Source organism: Narcine bancroftii, chromosome 6, assembly GCF_036971445.1.
Source record: "Narcine bancroftii isolate sNarBan1 chromosome 6, sNarBan1.hap1, whole genome shotgun sequence".
Lineage (NCBI taxonomy): Eukaryota > Metazoa > Chordata > Chondrichthyes > Torpediniformes > Narcinidae > Narcine > Narcine bancroftii.
Genome location: NC_091474.1, coordinates 29,508,485 through 29,524,494, shown reverse-complemented (window position 1 = coordinate 29,524,494; position 16,010 = coordinate 29,508,485). Strand labels below are relative to the sequence as shown.

Here is a 16,010-nt window from a genome sequence, read left to right as displayed (position 1 = left end):
GATATACCCTTCGACCTCCCGCTTTATCCTCAGCAGAGTCTTACCTTTGTCCCCTTCACCAATACCTCAATGAGTCATACGCACATCATGATGCCAAGCTGATCATCTGTCAGCTCAGTCTCCATGCCCATTTCAACAACCAAGATTCTCCCCCCACTACTACAGATCCCTTCTCCTGCCTTAAACTTACTTTTTCCTCCTGGATGCTTTGTTCTGGACCTTAATATTTCCAACTGTGGGTGAGACATCAACTGTTTCAACTTTACCACACCTTTTACTCATTCCAATTTCACCCCCTTGGAACACCTGGCCCTCCACTCTCTCCACACTATCCCAACCTCACCATCCAACATGCAGACCAGGGTGGTGCTGTTGATGTCTGGTGTCGAGGTTAAAACCTTGTGTTTATGATTTATTCCTTTAAGGATTAATTGTTTTTGTAGAGTTACCATAGTTACTATTACATCATGTGTTATAATATCTGAGTGGATCAGGAGTTCTCTTCTCATTCTTGGAATGACTGTAGAAGAGATGTGAAGTCTCAAGAAGCTTTCTTTGTATTTATTATCATATTATTCATCATCATTATTATTTATTATTAATCATTTATTATCATTTTAATTAGTTAATATTAGTTTGAAGTTGAGTATCATTATAATTTACAATATGCTTTATTTTACTCATTGTTATGAGGTGCGAAGCTATGAAAATGTTTATTTGCTTTTATCAATGACAAATTAAAGCTATTTACAGCTGCAATTACGAAGATTGATTTATTTGGTTGAATAAGATACAATTTGGAATATTGAGCTGTACTTCTCTAGGAAGGTGGCATGTTTTGGGATTGGGAAATATTAGAAGCTGGGAAGTCATCCACATCTGGTGCACTGACCTCTACTTGGCTGATGACTCTCAGACATCTCTTCTTACTTGCTCCTCTAACAGGACTCATCAAACCACTGCATCATGCACTATCTCTGAACACATCACTTCCTCGCATAACTTCCAACCTCATTGCTTCCCATCCCTGCACTGCACATTTCTACCTCCTACTCAAGACCCATAAACCCAATTTTCACGGCACACCCATCGTGTTCACATGCTTGTGCCCCACTGAATTGGTTTTCACTTATCTCAACTCTTGTTTTGTTGCCCGTAGTCCAGTCCCTCCTCACCTACATCTGGAATACTTCACTTGCCCTTCATCTCTTCAACTTCCAGATTCCTGAACTCAACTGCGTCATCTTTACCATGGACATCCAATCACTTGACACCTCCATGCACATACCAAAGGCCTTGAAGCTCATTGTTTCTTTCTTGACAATAGATCCAATCAGTTTCCCTCCACCACCAGCCTCCTCCAGCTGGCATAACTTGTTCTGATGCTTAATAATCTCTTTGACTCATCCTACTTTCTCCAAGCTTTTTTGTTGGCTATGTGGAGCAAGCCATGCTACAAGCCATCACAGGCAAGGCTCCTCAACTTTTCCTCTGCTACATCAACAACTACTTTAGTGCTGTCTTCTGCACCTATGATTGAGCTCATTGACTTTTTCTACTTTGCTGCCAACTTCCACCCTGACCTCAAATTCATTTGGTCCATCTCTAGCAACATTCTCTCTTTTCTCAATCTTTCAGTTTTCATTTCTGGAGACAAACTCTTAACAGACATCTTCAAAAAACCCACCACCTCCTCAACTACACCTCTTCACATCCTGTCTCCTGTCAGGATTCCATTCCTTTCTCTCAGTTTCTTCGTCGCATCTATTCCTAGGTCGTGATCTTCCATACCAGATAATCTGAGATGTCCTCCTTGGCTTTCCCTCTACCACCATTAACTTTGCCCTCATCCACATATCCTCTACTACTCGCTCTTCTACCCTGGACCCATCCATCCCCATATGCAACAAAGACAGAAATCCCTTTGTCCTCACCTACCACCCCACTAGTCTTAGCATCCAACCTATTATCCTCTGTCATTTCTGCAACTTGCTATGTGCTCCAACCACCAGACGCATCTTCCTTTCTCTTCCTCTCTTCACCTTCCACAGGGGACCACTCCTTCTATGACTCTATAGTCCACTTCTCCCTTCCCATCATTCACACCCTTAGCACCTACCCCTGTAACCGCAGAAGGTGCTTCACTTGCTCTCACACCTCCTCCCTCACCACCATTCAGGGCCACAAATGGTCCTTCCAAGTGATGCAACATTTCACTTGTGAATCTGCAAGAGTCATTACTGTATCTGATGCTCACATTGTGGTCTCCTCTATATTGGAGAGACTGGATGCACACTGGGATATTGCTTCGTTGAGCAACTTGACTCTGTCCACCACAATTGTGAATTTCCTGGTGACGATTCATTTCAATTTGTTTCCCACCCCCCCCCCCCCATTCCTTTGATGACATGTCTGTTCAGACTGAGACCACTCACATATTGGATGAACAACACCTCATATTCCATCTGGGGACTTTCCTACCAGATGACATTAACATCAGCTTCTCCAGTTTCTGTTACCCACCCCTCCCCCAATCTTTTCCTTGTCTCCTTTCCTCTAGCTCTATTTTTCTCTCTCTTTCCTATGTCTCCCTTCAGTGAGCCAAAAACTACCCCCCTTCACCTATCAATTCTCACTTTTCCTCTCCTGTCCTCTTATCATATCAAATTAACATCTTTTATCTGTTTGTCTGTACTCCTCCCCCTCCCATTCTTCACTTTTCACCAGCTTGTTTAAAAAAAGGTTCCTTGCCTGCTTTTCACTCGCAACTTAATTTAATTTAAACAATTGATAGTATATCTTTGCCTCCTTTGGATGCAGTGAGACCACATGAGTTCCTCCAGCATTTCTGTTTTTAGTTATTTCTATTGTGTTTGGTTGGGTTTCTGGGCATTTCCTTTGAGCTTTGTACTGCCTTTCATCATTGGTGTAATTATGTCAATATTTGGAGAATGAAAGGAAGTAGAAAGAATTGCTTCATTTTGGACAGGCTGATGGTAATTTTACCTTTTCTTTGGCTTGGCTTCGCGGACGAAGATTTATGGAGGGGGTAAAAAGTCCACGTCAGCTGCAGGCTCGTTTGTGGCTGACAAGTCCGATGCGGGACAGGCAGACACGATTGCAGCGGTTGCAAGGGAAAATTGGTTGGTTGGGGTTGGGTGTTGGGTTTTTCCTCCTTTGCCTTTTGTCAGTGAGGTGGGCTCTGCGGTCTTCTTCAAAGGAGGTTGCTGCCCGCCAAACTGTGAGGCGGCAAGATGCACGGTTTGAGGCGTTATCAGCCCACTGGCGGTGGTCAATGTGGCAGGCACCAAGAGATTTCTTTAGGCAGTCCTTGTACCTTTTCTTTGGTGCACCTCTGTCACGGTGGCCAGTGGAGAGCTCGCCATATAACACGATCTTGGGAAGGCGATGGTCCTCCATTCTGGAGACGTGACCCATCCAGCGCAGCTGGATCTTCAGCAGCGTGGACTCGATGCTGTCGACCTCTGCCATCTCGAGTACTTCGACGTTAGGGGTGTAAGCGCTCCAATGGATGTTGAGGATGGAGCGGAGACAACGCTGGTGGAAGCGTTCTAGGAGCCGTAGGTGGTGCCGGTAGAGGACCCATGATTCGGAGCCGAACAGGAGTGTGGGTATGACAACGGCTCTGTATACGCTTATCTTTGTGAGGTTTTTCAGTTGGTTGTTTTTCCAGACTCTTTTGTGTAGTCTTCCAAAGGCGCTATTTGCCTTGGCGAGTCTGTTGTCTTTCTCATTGTCGATCCTTGCATCTGATGAAATGGTGCAGCCGAGATAGGTAAACTGGTTGACCGTTTTGAGTTTTGTGTGCCCGATGGAGATGTGGGGGGGCTGGTAGTCATGGTGGGGAGCTGGCTGATGGAGGACCTCAGTTTTCTTCAGGCTGACTTCCAGGCCAAACATTTTGGCAGTTTCTGCAAAGCTGGACGTCAAGCGCTGAAGAGCTGGCTCTGAATGGGCAACTAAAGCGGCATCATCTGCAAAGAGTAGTTCACGGACAAGTTTCTCTTGTGTCTTGGTGTGAGCTTGCAGGCGCCTCAGATTGAAGAGACTGCCATCCGTGCGGTACCGGATGTAAACAGCGTCTTTACCTAATGACCACAAAACTATCGAATTGTCTTGAATTCAATTTTGTGAAGAAATCTAACAGTCTATTGGAGGAACTCAGTGGATCACAGTGTCTGCAGGAGAGTGAGGTGCTCCAGCGGATTGTGTTGGAGAGTGAGGTGCTCCAGCGGATTGTGTTGGAGAGTGAGGTGCTCCAGCGGATTGTGTTGGAGAGTGAGGTGCTCCAGCGGATTGTGTTGGAGAGTGAGGTGCTCCAGCGGATTGTGTTGGAGAGTGAGGTGCTCCAGCGGATTGTGTTGGAGAGTGAGGTGCTCCAGCGGATTGTGTTGGAGAGTGAGGTGCTCCAGCGGATTGTGTTGGAGAGTGAGGTGCTCCAGCGGATTGTGTTGGAGAGTGAGGTGCTCCAGCGGATTGTGTTGGAGAGTGAGGTGCTCCAGCGGATTGTGTTGGAGAGTGAGGTGCTCCAGCGGATTGTGTTGGAGAGTGAGGTGCTCCAGCGGATTGTGTTGGAGAGTGAGGTGCTCCAGCGGATTGTGTTGGAGAGTGAGGTGCTCCAGCGGATTGTGTTGGAGAGTGAGGTGCTCCAGCGGATTGTGTTGGAGAGTGAGGTGCTCCAGCGGATTGTGTTGGAGGAACTCACTGGATTGCAGTATTTTATTCATCCTGCTCTTCTCACCACAGTCTTTGGCCAATGCACTACATAATTGTGGGCTCTCTTGCTACCATGAAGGAGATGTACAACACTCAATGCAGGCGAAAAGCAATAAACATTGTGAAGGACTCCACACCTCCCTTATGCCATCTGGTAGGTGGTTCTGCAGCACTCGAGCCCTTGCGTCCAGATAGGGCAACAGATTTTTCCCCTAAGCCATCAGACTCATGAATTTCCAGAACGTTTGGAGATAGGTTACCGTGGACTTTTACTGTACACGCCTTAATATTTTAAATATGTTTAACTTCTATTCTAACTTATATTTATGTAAATATGCTCCATGGCCCTAGAGAAATGCTTTCTCATCTTTACCATGTGAGCATGGTATGAACAATAAATAAAGGTAACTTGACTTGAACAAATCTGATTGGTCAATCAACTTTGAGCCTTTTGGAAGTCACATGCCACATAAAGCAGAAAGCAAATGTAAGTTCTACATGGTTGATGTTTATTGTTAGCATGAAGTTTTATTAGTGGAAAAATACTGACTTTTCAAGTAACCTTAAAGGTGTTATTTCAGTTTCTCTTGGTTAAATCACGAACTTAAGCTTCTATATTTTTGTTCTGTTTATACAGCAAGGTCTCTGGTAAACTCTAGATGGTGCTATAGTCTTGCATTGATGCTTTCAAAATCTACTGGTATGCTAAATTACATGCTACTTTTAGAATCCTACTTACTAGAAATATTTTCAAAAGAGCTTTGCAGAGTAATGAGGAAAATGGATACAGAACTAATAAGGTAAGAATTGGCTTGGTGGCCAAAGAGGTGGGATTTAAAAGAGAAATGGGGCATCTCAATGACTGAATGAAATGCCATCAACAATGAGCAAGGTGCAAGAGGAACAGTGGGCGTTGTGGGTTGGAGAAATGAGGCCATGAGGACATTTACAAATACAATTTTTACATTTTTGTTGGGGAATTGAGAATTTGTTTTAAATGAAGAGACAAAATGACTTAGTACTGAAGTGCATGAAATGTGGGAAGTTTGATTCAGGTCAGGAAAGTTGTGAGATGGAGAGGAAAATGCTGATCACCCAAATTGTGCTTTGCTCACCTGTGCATGATTTTGATGAGTACAGTACAAGTTATTGCTGCCATTTAACTTTCTCCACCTCTTGCTTTTCAATTATTGTTCTTTTTTCTCATTTGAAGCATTGGGCTTGAACCACAAACTTGCTTAATTTCTTGAAATCTAGAATTCCCTTCGGCTCAAAAAAATATTAAAATATGAGAATTTTAAAAAAACAGATTAATAGAGTTAAATATATTAAACTATGGAATCAATTGGACTGATGGATTTAAAATCCCAAATAAACATGATATAATTGAATGATGATAGAAAAGAAAGATTATTGATTTCTGATATTAACTCTTCCTGTTTGCAAGAAAATTTAATTTTATATTTTCAGCTTATTGCAGAAGAAATTCATATAGATGTTTCCATTGATTTTTATTATTCTTGTGGAGAAATGAAAATACAATTACACACTTGTTACTAAATAAAAGAATTGGACAAAGGTGCTTTTGTTGCAGTATTCAACCTATAATTATCCTTAAATTGACTAGCAACCTCATTCATTTTGCTGTCTTTTTCTTTACCTGCTTCTTTTTTACTTTGAAATGTTGTCATCTCCAATATCATACATTTCTGATGTAGGGCAATTATACCGAAAAGTAATGTTTTTGCCTTTGTTTTCTGTTCTTAATCAGTAGTTTAAAAATCTCAAGTTTAGCAGTAAGTACAGTGTTGCTATTTATTATTAAGCACTACGAACAAGGATTGTTAATCGTGCATTTTTATTTACTTATGGCAGCTTAGAGATTTCAAAGCGGTCAATGAGTTCTGTGGGGGGAAAAACAAGACCACACTGTCCTTCCTAGCTACCAACCAGACGACATCAATATTGACTTCTCCAATTTCTGTTAACCTCCTCCACAGTCTTTCTTTCCCTTATCCCTCTGTCCTCCTTTCTCCAGCTCCCACCCCTTCCCTTCCTTCTCCTCTCAGAGAACTATTTTTCTTTGCCCTCTGCCTTCTCCCCCTGTACAGTCCCTAACCCTATCCACCTATTATGTCTTCCACCCCCCTTCAACCTTTTTATTTTAAGCACATCTGTGGAACGACTCAGGCCTGAAATGTTGACAGTCTTTTATTTCCTATGACCTACTGAGTGTCTCCAGTACTTTTCTTTTGTGTCCAAGCATGCTGCAGGTTGTTGTTCCTCAGTAAATGATGAGGTTTTAATTTAGCCAAGTAACATATTATTGTTCTCTGCAAAATTTGTATCCTGACTTTGTTTAATACATATCCATATTGGTTGTGTTAAGCCCCATCACGTGTGTTTCTTTTGCAACAAGCTCTAAAATAAAATAACCAAACTTTTCTGCAGCCAGGAAAGTTTAATTTATCCTGGTCGTGTATAAATCTGAAATCTTATCAGTGTTTCATGCACAATATTTATGCTCATTTTCTATTTTTTATCCTGTCCTTCTCCAGCCCTATTGTAAAGGGAAGGGAGTTGTGATCACATTCTCCAAAATGTTCACCCACTGAGAGTTCTGACATCTGACCTTGTTCATTTCCCAATACTAGGACAATTATAGCCTCTCCTCTTGTTGGCCAATCTACACATTGTGTCAAGAAATCCTCCGGAACACGGGAAATTCCACTCCATTTAAACCCTTCACTTTAACTTTCTGCAATTTGGGATACTGGGGAGAATGTGCAGGTGATGGTGTTTCTTGTGTTTGATGCCTTTGTCTTACTTATGTTGTTGACATTCAAGGCTTAACTCAACAAATGATAGACTTTGGAAAAAACCCATGTAAATACTAGTCACTACCTCCTTACAATAATAACACTTTTTGTATTTCTACAGTACTTTGAACATTGCACCTCAATGTTTTTCAACAACACTTAACAGAGATATAGGGAAGATAACCCAATGTTTGTCAAAGGGCTAAGTTTGAAGAGTATCTTTGGAGAAGTACACATGAACATGACAGGAGTGGACCATTTGACCCCCTTGTTCCTTATCCACCTTTCAATAAGGTTGTCATGCATTGTCCCTATATTGATTGATTGCCTCAAAGTCCAAATATCTATTGTCAGTAAGTTTGTGGATGACACCAAATTGGTGGTATAGTGAACTGGGAAGAAAACTGTCTAAGACTGCAACAGTATCAACTGGGAAAGTTGATTAAATTTAACTTGAATAAGTGCAAGGTGTAGCAATTTGGGAATTTAAATGGCATGGTTAATGTTGGATGCTTGCTGGCATATTCTCATACTTTGACTAAGGGCTCAAGCCTGAAACATCAGTTATGTATCTTTGCCTTTGCTATATAAAGGACATTGTTTGACCTGTTGAGCTTCTCCAGCATTTTGTATTTTTACTACAGTTAATGTAGCAGTTAGTGCAACAATAGGGACTAGGTTTAGAATCAAGTGCTGTCTGGAACCTTGAGCACATGGTGACAATTTGGAGACAGTCAATGGGTCAGGCAACATCCATGCAAAGAAACGTATAGCTGATATTTCTGGTTGGGACCTTTTTATTGAGACCACAGTAGGGAAGGGGAGGAAAGAGACTGGGCAGGGGCCAAGAGATGAGAGAATGCCAGATGCATGAAGGTGGGAGAGATTGATTGATCATTCTCTTCATGGATGTTGCCTGACCCAATAAATCTCTCCAGCTTCTCATTATTTGCTAGAAATAAAAAGGCCTGGTCGCATAGTCGGATGTTGCTCAGTGAGTCAGGAAATCTGTGGCAGGCTGGTTTAATATTTTGATTTTACTCTAATGTACCTAAGACTGCAGGTCTACAGATATGGATTGGAAGAAAAAATAACAGTTGAGGTAATAAAAGAAATTGATGAAGGTAGGGCGGTAAATGTGGAGTGCCGCAGGGATCTTTTCTAGGACCCCTGCTCTTTGTGAATTTTATAAATGATCTGGATGGAGGCACAAGGATGGGTCAGTAAATTTGTGGTTGGAGGAGTTGTGGATGAGCTGAAGGTTGTCGAAGATTACTCGACAGGAAGTAGAGTTGGGTAGAAAAGTGGCAGATGGAGTTCAATCCGGATAAGTGTGAGGTGATGTTTTTTAGAAGAACAAACCAGAATGCTGAGTACAGGGTTAATGGTCAGTTACTTAAGGGTGTGGATGAACAGAGGGACCTTGGGATTCAAATCCATACATCCCTCATGGTCGCCAGACAGGTTGATAGGATAGTTAAGAAGGGCTATGGGATGCTGGTCTTCATTAATGGGGGGATTGAGTTTAGGAGTAGAGAGGTCATGTTGCAACTCTACAAATCTCTGATAAGACCACACTTGGGTTCAGTTCAGGTCACCTCCTTATAGGAAGGATGTGGAAGCTATAAAGAGGGCACAGAGGAGATTTACCAGGATATTACCTGGATTGAAAAACAAATGTTATGAGGTAAGGATAGTAGAACTGGGACTTTTCTCCTTGGGAGTGTAGAAAGATGAGAGGAGACTTGATAGAGGCCTAGATAGGATGGACAGCCAGCCCCTGTAATTCACCATCAATTACCCAAAAGACTGAGGATGTGAAACTGATAGGCTTTTATTGATTATAGACTGGAGCAGCAACCAACCTCTTCAACTGATCATGGTAGGGTGAATGGCGAGCATGCAAAGCGGTTATGAGTAGGATCAGTCTTGGGAGATGTATACAGCCGGCAGTTGCCAATTACAGTATAACAGTGGTTTATCACAACTTGTTTCCCAGGACGGGAATAGCAAACACCAGAGGACATGTGTACAAGGTGAAGGGAGGGAAGTTTAGGGGAGACAACAGGGGTAAGTTTTTTATGCAGAGAGTTGTGGGTGTCTGGGACGCCTTGCCAGGGATGGTGGTGGAGATTGTAGCATTTAAGAGACTCTTAAACAGGAACATGGATGATAGAAAATAGAGGATTACAGGGTAGGGTGGCTTTGTACCTTCATATTAAGGGCCAAAGGGCCAAAGGGCCAAAGGGCCAAAGGGCCAAAGGGCCAAAGGGCCAAAGGGCCAAAGGGCCAAAGGGCCAAAGGGCCAAAGGGCCAAAGGGCCAAAGGGCCAAAGGGCCAAAGGGCCAAAGGGCCAAAGGGCCAAAGGGCCAAAGGGCCAAAGGGCCAAAGGGCCAAAGGGCCTGAACTGTGCTGTAGTGTTCTATGAATGCATTTTAGTGGGTTTCATGAATTTTGGAATCTCTGCAATATTAATGGCAAGATCAGGATGTTGGGGTTAATGATACTATTTGGATATCCTTATAGTTTGATGCATATTTCATGATTTCAGTATGTCCCATAGAGCTTTGCATTCAATAGAATATTTTAAAAATGTAAACATGTTGTGATGCTAATTTTCAGCATGTTTGTAAAGTTTTACAGTGCCTGATGATTTAAGAAAGTAATGTGTACAAACTATAAATAAATTACATTGATCACAAACTGCTTATAAAGGAATATGCAGAAAAATGAAATACTTAACACATCGCCATCTGCATTAGAATTTTTTTTACCTTGTGCCTTCAGCCAGGGGATAATTCTGTATTAAAATGTTAACTGCCCCTTTTTTCTCAGAATGACTAAGAATACAAATTACACTTTCCATTTTACTTGAGCATGCAAGTTATGTCTCTGGTACTTTGAATCCTCCATCTCATAAATAGAATTAGAATTACTCAAAAAACAAATTCAGGCATATTGCTTTTTCTAATTTTGTGGGTTAGCTACATAATGTAGGCTTTTAACTGTGAACAAAATCTACTTGAACAGATTTACATTAAAAAAAATCATAGTTAATAGAGATGAGGACTTGCACTGTATTAGATTTGATTACTGATACTCGTGCGATAGAAGTCCCAGGTAAAACCTTAAATCTACAGTTTTATAAAATTAGCAGTGTGTTATTGTTTGGGTTTAATTTTGAGTTGAAAGGTGATCATTTGGAACCAGCATTTCTGGAAGTATGGCAGGAACACGAAATACCAAATTTTATGCTGATAACTCTTGGTCTATTGTCAAGATGTTTCAAAAATAAAAATAAATGCAGGTCTGGGATTGCAGTAAAATTTGTCTTGTCTAACATTGCATAAGTAAGTTATTGCAATTGACTGTGCCAAATGATTTTCTTGCATCCAAAATGTGAGAACTCAATAGCTTGTGTTCATACTCCTTCTTGGAGTTGAAGATCGATGAAAACAAGCAAGATTTAGCTGTTCTGGAGGAAACCGATGAAGAGCAAAATCATTTTATTTCTGTGCATATTTATTTTTGCTCTTTATTTTATAGAACAAGTTAGTCATCAGTGCATAGGGACAGTTTGTGCAGACTTGTCTCTGCTCTGAATCAAAAGGTTGTGTGTGAATTCAAGTTCAACTCCAGATACTTGAGAATATCAATCTAGGCCAGTCTTAAGCTATTTAGACCGGCCATGTTCGTGTAGTGCTCACTCTGTGGTATTAAATTGAGGCTGCATCAGTGCTCTCAGTTGGAGTGCTTCAATTGAACTTGGAGTTCCATTAAGTTTTATTATCGACAAAAGTATTCTAAGCTTCCTCACCAATATTTATCCCCCAACCAACATTAATAGAATAGATTATCTTGTCATTATCAGATTTTAGTTTGAACGGCTGCTGTGCACAAATTGGCTTTTAGTCTTGAACATTAGAACAGTGGCTACATTTTGAAAATGAACTTAAATCAACTGTGAAGGTGTTTGGAATTCATTCTGTTCATGAAAACTGTTCTAGGAATGCAAATCCTTTGTATTTTTTTTAAATGTTAAAATTTTATTTAAAACACAGTAGAAGCCAATTCCAGCTAGTTAAACCTGTGCTGCCCAATTAACCTACAAACACATACGTTTTGGAAAGTGGGAGGAAACCTGAACACCCGGAGGAAACCCATGCAGACGTGGTAGAACGTACAATCTTCTCACAGGCAGCCCCGGATTCGAACCCTTATTGCTGGCGATGTTATCTTTTTTTTCTTTGGCTTGGCTTCACGGACGAAGATTTATGGAGGGGTAGTGTCCACGTCAGCTGCAGGCTCATTTGTGGCTGACAAGTCCGATGCGGGACAGGCAGACACGGTTGCAGGGGAAAATTGGTTGGTTGGGTGTTGGGTTTTTCCTCCTTTGCCTCTTGTCAGTGAGGTGGGCTCTGCGGTCTTCTTCAAAGGAGGTTGCTGCCCGCCGAACAGTGAGGCGCCAAGATGCACAGTTTGAGGTGATGTCAGCCCACTGGCGGTGGTCAATGTGGCAGGCACCAAGAGATTTCTTTAGGCAGTCCTTGTACCTCTTTGGTGCACCTCTGTCACGGTGGCCAGTGGAGAGCTCGCCATATAACACGATCTTGGGAAGGCGATGGTCCTCCATTCTGGAGACGTGACCCATCCAGCGCAGCTGGATCTTCAGCAGCGTGGACTCGATGCTGTCGACCTCTGCCATCTCGAGTACTTCGACGTTAGGGATGTGAGCGCTCCAATGGATGTTGAGGATGGAGCGGAGACAACACTGGTGGAAGCGTTCTAGGAGCCGTAGGTGGTGCCGGTAGAGGACCCATGATTCGGAGCCGAACAGGAATGTGGGTATGACAACGGCTCTGTATACGCTTATCTTTGTGAGGTTTTTCAGTTGGTTGTTTTTCCAGACTCTTTTGTGTAGTCTTCCAAAGGCGCTATTTGCCTTGGCGAGTCTGTTGTCTATCTCATTGTCGATCCTTGCATCTGATGAAATGGTGCAGCCGAGATAGATAGATAGGCGATGTTACAATGTTGTGCTAACTGCTATGCTAACCTTTAAATCTGTCCAAGGATGACTCTTCTGAACAAAATGTTTTGAAAATAATTCAATTTCTTTATTTCTTGTGAATTGATGTTAATTTAGCATGGAAATTCAAGAATTCATTCTAGAAGCCAAAGAAGAATGCTATTTTAAAAATAAGAACTAAAGCATCGACCTCGTCTTTCTAATTGCTCAAATGTTCTGTTTGAAATTTGATTTTACTGGGGGGCGGGGGTGGTTGAGTGGAATTCAAGATCAATTCCTGATCTGTTCTGGTTGTTCATTGTAAAACATTATTAAATATCAACACCAGCACCCAAGATAATTTTTGGTTTTGATTGCTATCTTGCGTTTTTTCAGTTACAGGGTACTTTGTTAAATTGCTGGTCTCTTGCTGCTTCAGTGACCTGGATTCAATCCTGATCTCTGGTGTGCTGTCTTTGTGAAGTTTCATTTTTCATATTTTTTTTCTGTGGCTGCTGAGTTCCCTCTGGTGATCTGGCTAACTTCCTTATCCCAAAGATGAGTATTGTAAATTTGTCCTTTAGTAGGTGAGCAATAAGAGGATCAGCGTGGAGTTGAGTGTTTTTGAGAGAGGAATCAAAGGGAAAGGTTCTAATTTAGTCTTAAGAATCATTGATAAAGTTTGGAGAATATCTTTCCAAAAATGTTCAAAATTCATTCACTCCCAAAGTATATGAATCAATGAAGCTTCAAAAATTCTACACTTATCACATAATGGATCCGTATCAGGATAAAAAGAGATAATTTAACTTTAGACATATGTATTCTATGCACCACCTTAACTGCAACAAAAATGTTGTGCAAAAAAAATGAAGACTAATTAATCAAATTAAGCATTTTGTCCCAATCCTCATCCGTGAAGGCTCCCAATCATTCTTAAATCCATTGATTATAAATATTTGATATTAATCCTCCATGGGAAAATGACAAATCAAAAAATACATCAAGAATACTCACTTCAGAAATTCTAAGAAAATCAGAATAAATTAGAATTTGATTGCTTTATTTGGTTTTTCTCTAGAAATGGATATATCTCTCCTAAACCCAGAAGAGAATCCTCGCTTTTGCTTTGTTGATAGCTATACAAACAATTGATGAAATGAAAAGATAATGTTTCATCCACTCTCATTCTATGGTTACATGATATCCTGTCTTAAGTTTGGGGAAAAAAAACAGATCTTGTCGCGGCCATGTAGCAGGCCGAGCGGGCACACAGCGGGGTATTGCGAACCGTCACCAGAGTGATTCTTGGCGGGCGTGCGGAACCATAAGATAGACAACTGGGTACTCACCTATTTAATGGACTGCACGCCCACGGTGCTGTGTGCTGAGTAATGGCACATTGATCTGCTGAGTCTCCTGCAGGAAGGAGTGCTTCATTTAAACCTGCCGGTCCCGTGGATCGGCAGCAAACTCATAATGATGTCTCACCTCATCCTGTGGAGTCCAGGACAAGCCTGTAAAGTCTGAATAAAACAGTCTTATGTTGACTAACCTGGTGTGTGTGTATTGCTTTAGTAGCTCTACCGAATTAGCCGCTATAGTCTAATATTAAAGATGCAAAGTCTGAGTTTGATAAAATGTGGAGCCTATTCATGGATTATTATCATAATCTGAGGTTTTAATTGGTGTGGATGCTCTGGGGATTTCCTGTCTGGTGTATGGGGGCTATTATTCGATTCATATTTGCAAGATGTATACAAATAACCTTGTTTAGAGAGAGGGGTAGAGAAGTAAGGATAAAAAAAAATTCCTTCTTTTCCCCTTATTATTAAGGCTAATGAGTAAAGGGGGGTTTAACTACAGATTTCAGATCATATTACAGAACAACATGATCACATCAGAGAAATACAAAATATATAAGGGAATTTTACGTGTATTATTTGGAAAATTTTTGTATTCAATATTATTTTTGGACAAAGTAGGGTTTAATTGTTTAATTATTATAATTATAGAATTTGATGTCCTGAACTATACAAGTTATGTAATAATTATGGGTATGCTTCTAATTTACAATTGATATATGATATGATTTATGTCATCATTAGTATACCTTGTGTAAGGGGTTTTTGTTAAACTCAATAAAAATATTTTAAAAAGGAAAATAAAGAAAGAATGGCATTGAAAATAAGTGAGAATGGTATTGATGGAGTTACCCTAAGTCATTGGGTTGATCAGCATCCTTCCATGTTATATACGTGAAAGTGAATGTGAAATGATGACAGAATTTGGCTTGACTATAGACTCCTTTCCGAAGTCATTCAATCATGCAAATTTGATTTTTTTTTTCTTTATTAAGTAGCCATCTTAGGCAAAAATAACCACTGCTTGTGAATGTCAAGGAAATACTCTTGGAAGAATACCTTGTTGAACTGAATATCAGAAAGGAGAATATGAAAAGCCAGTGAATCTAGGTTAAAGAATATTATATTTCCAAGGACAGGACTGTCATGTTCTGACTGTCACAAGATGGTGTTGGAAAAAAGATAAAGGTATGAAATTATTCCTCATTGCAAACTTGCCTTCAAAATGCTCCTTACTCAAGTGGAATTACTCGACAGGATGAATACAAGCCTGTTGAACTCTAACCTCACTCATTGGCTTATAGAATGCAGGTGATACTTGTATCTGAGCTCAAAATCATTGATTACTTCTGTCTGCCATTTAGACTAATAATCTCGAAAGATCCTTCTCCAACTGCAATACTGCCCACAACAATTAAGTTCAATAATAAGAGCCTGGTCAAAGTGGATCACTTCCTACATTTCAGACGTCTCAGTCAGGGGAGACACAAAATAAAATCCACCACGACTTACAGTTCACCAAAATGTTCTTCATTCTTCTGAAGAAGTGTAATTAACAATCCAAAGAAGTCTATGAAGAAGTGCTAAACTAAAGGGGAGAAGTGAAGTAAATGCAATGCTGGAGAAACTCAGCAGGTCAAACAGTGCACTTTATATAGCAAAGATAGATACATAACCAATGTTTTGGGCTTGAGCCCTTCATCAAAAAGTAGGCAGGTGCCTGAATCTGTTAAAATACACTGTTTGATGTGCTGAATTCCTCCAGTATTGAGTTTTTACTTCACTGATAGTATCTGCAGACTTTTGTGTTTTACAGGGGTATGCTATGATATATGAGTCCTCTCTGGCTGCGGGGGAGAAGCCAGAGAATTGGAAAAAGGCAAATGTAGTCCCCTTGTTTAAAAAAGATAATAGGAAGAATCCTGGGAGTTATAGACCAGTGAATCTAATGTCAGTGGTGTGCAAACTATTGGACAGGATTCTTAAGGATCTATGAGCATTTGGAGAAGTACAGTCAACCCAAGGATAGTCCACATGGCTTTGTGAAGGGAAGATGGTGCCTCACAAGCTTAATTGAGTTTTTTG

General features: G+C 40.8%; 1 protein-coding gene across 5 annotated transcripts in view; it reads left to right on the top strand.

The window, feature by feature from the left end:
- The window catches only part of tox2 (TOX high mobility group box family member 2), a 292,247-nt gene that overhangs the window by 503 nt on the left and 275,734 nt on the right, over positions 1–16,010 (top strand). The window lies entirely within an intron of this gene.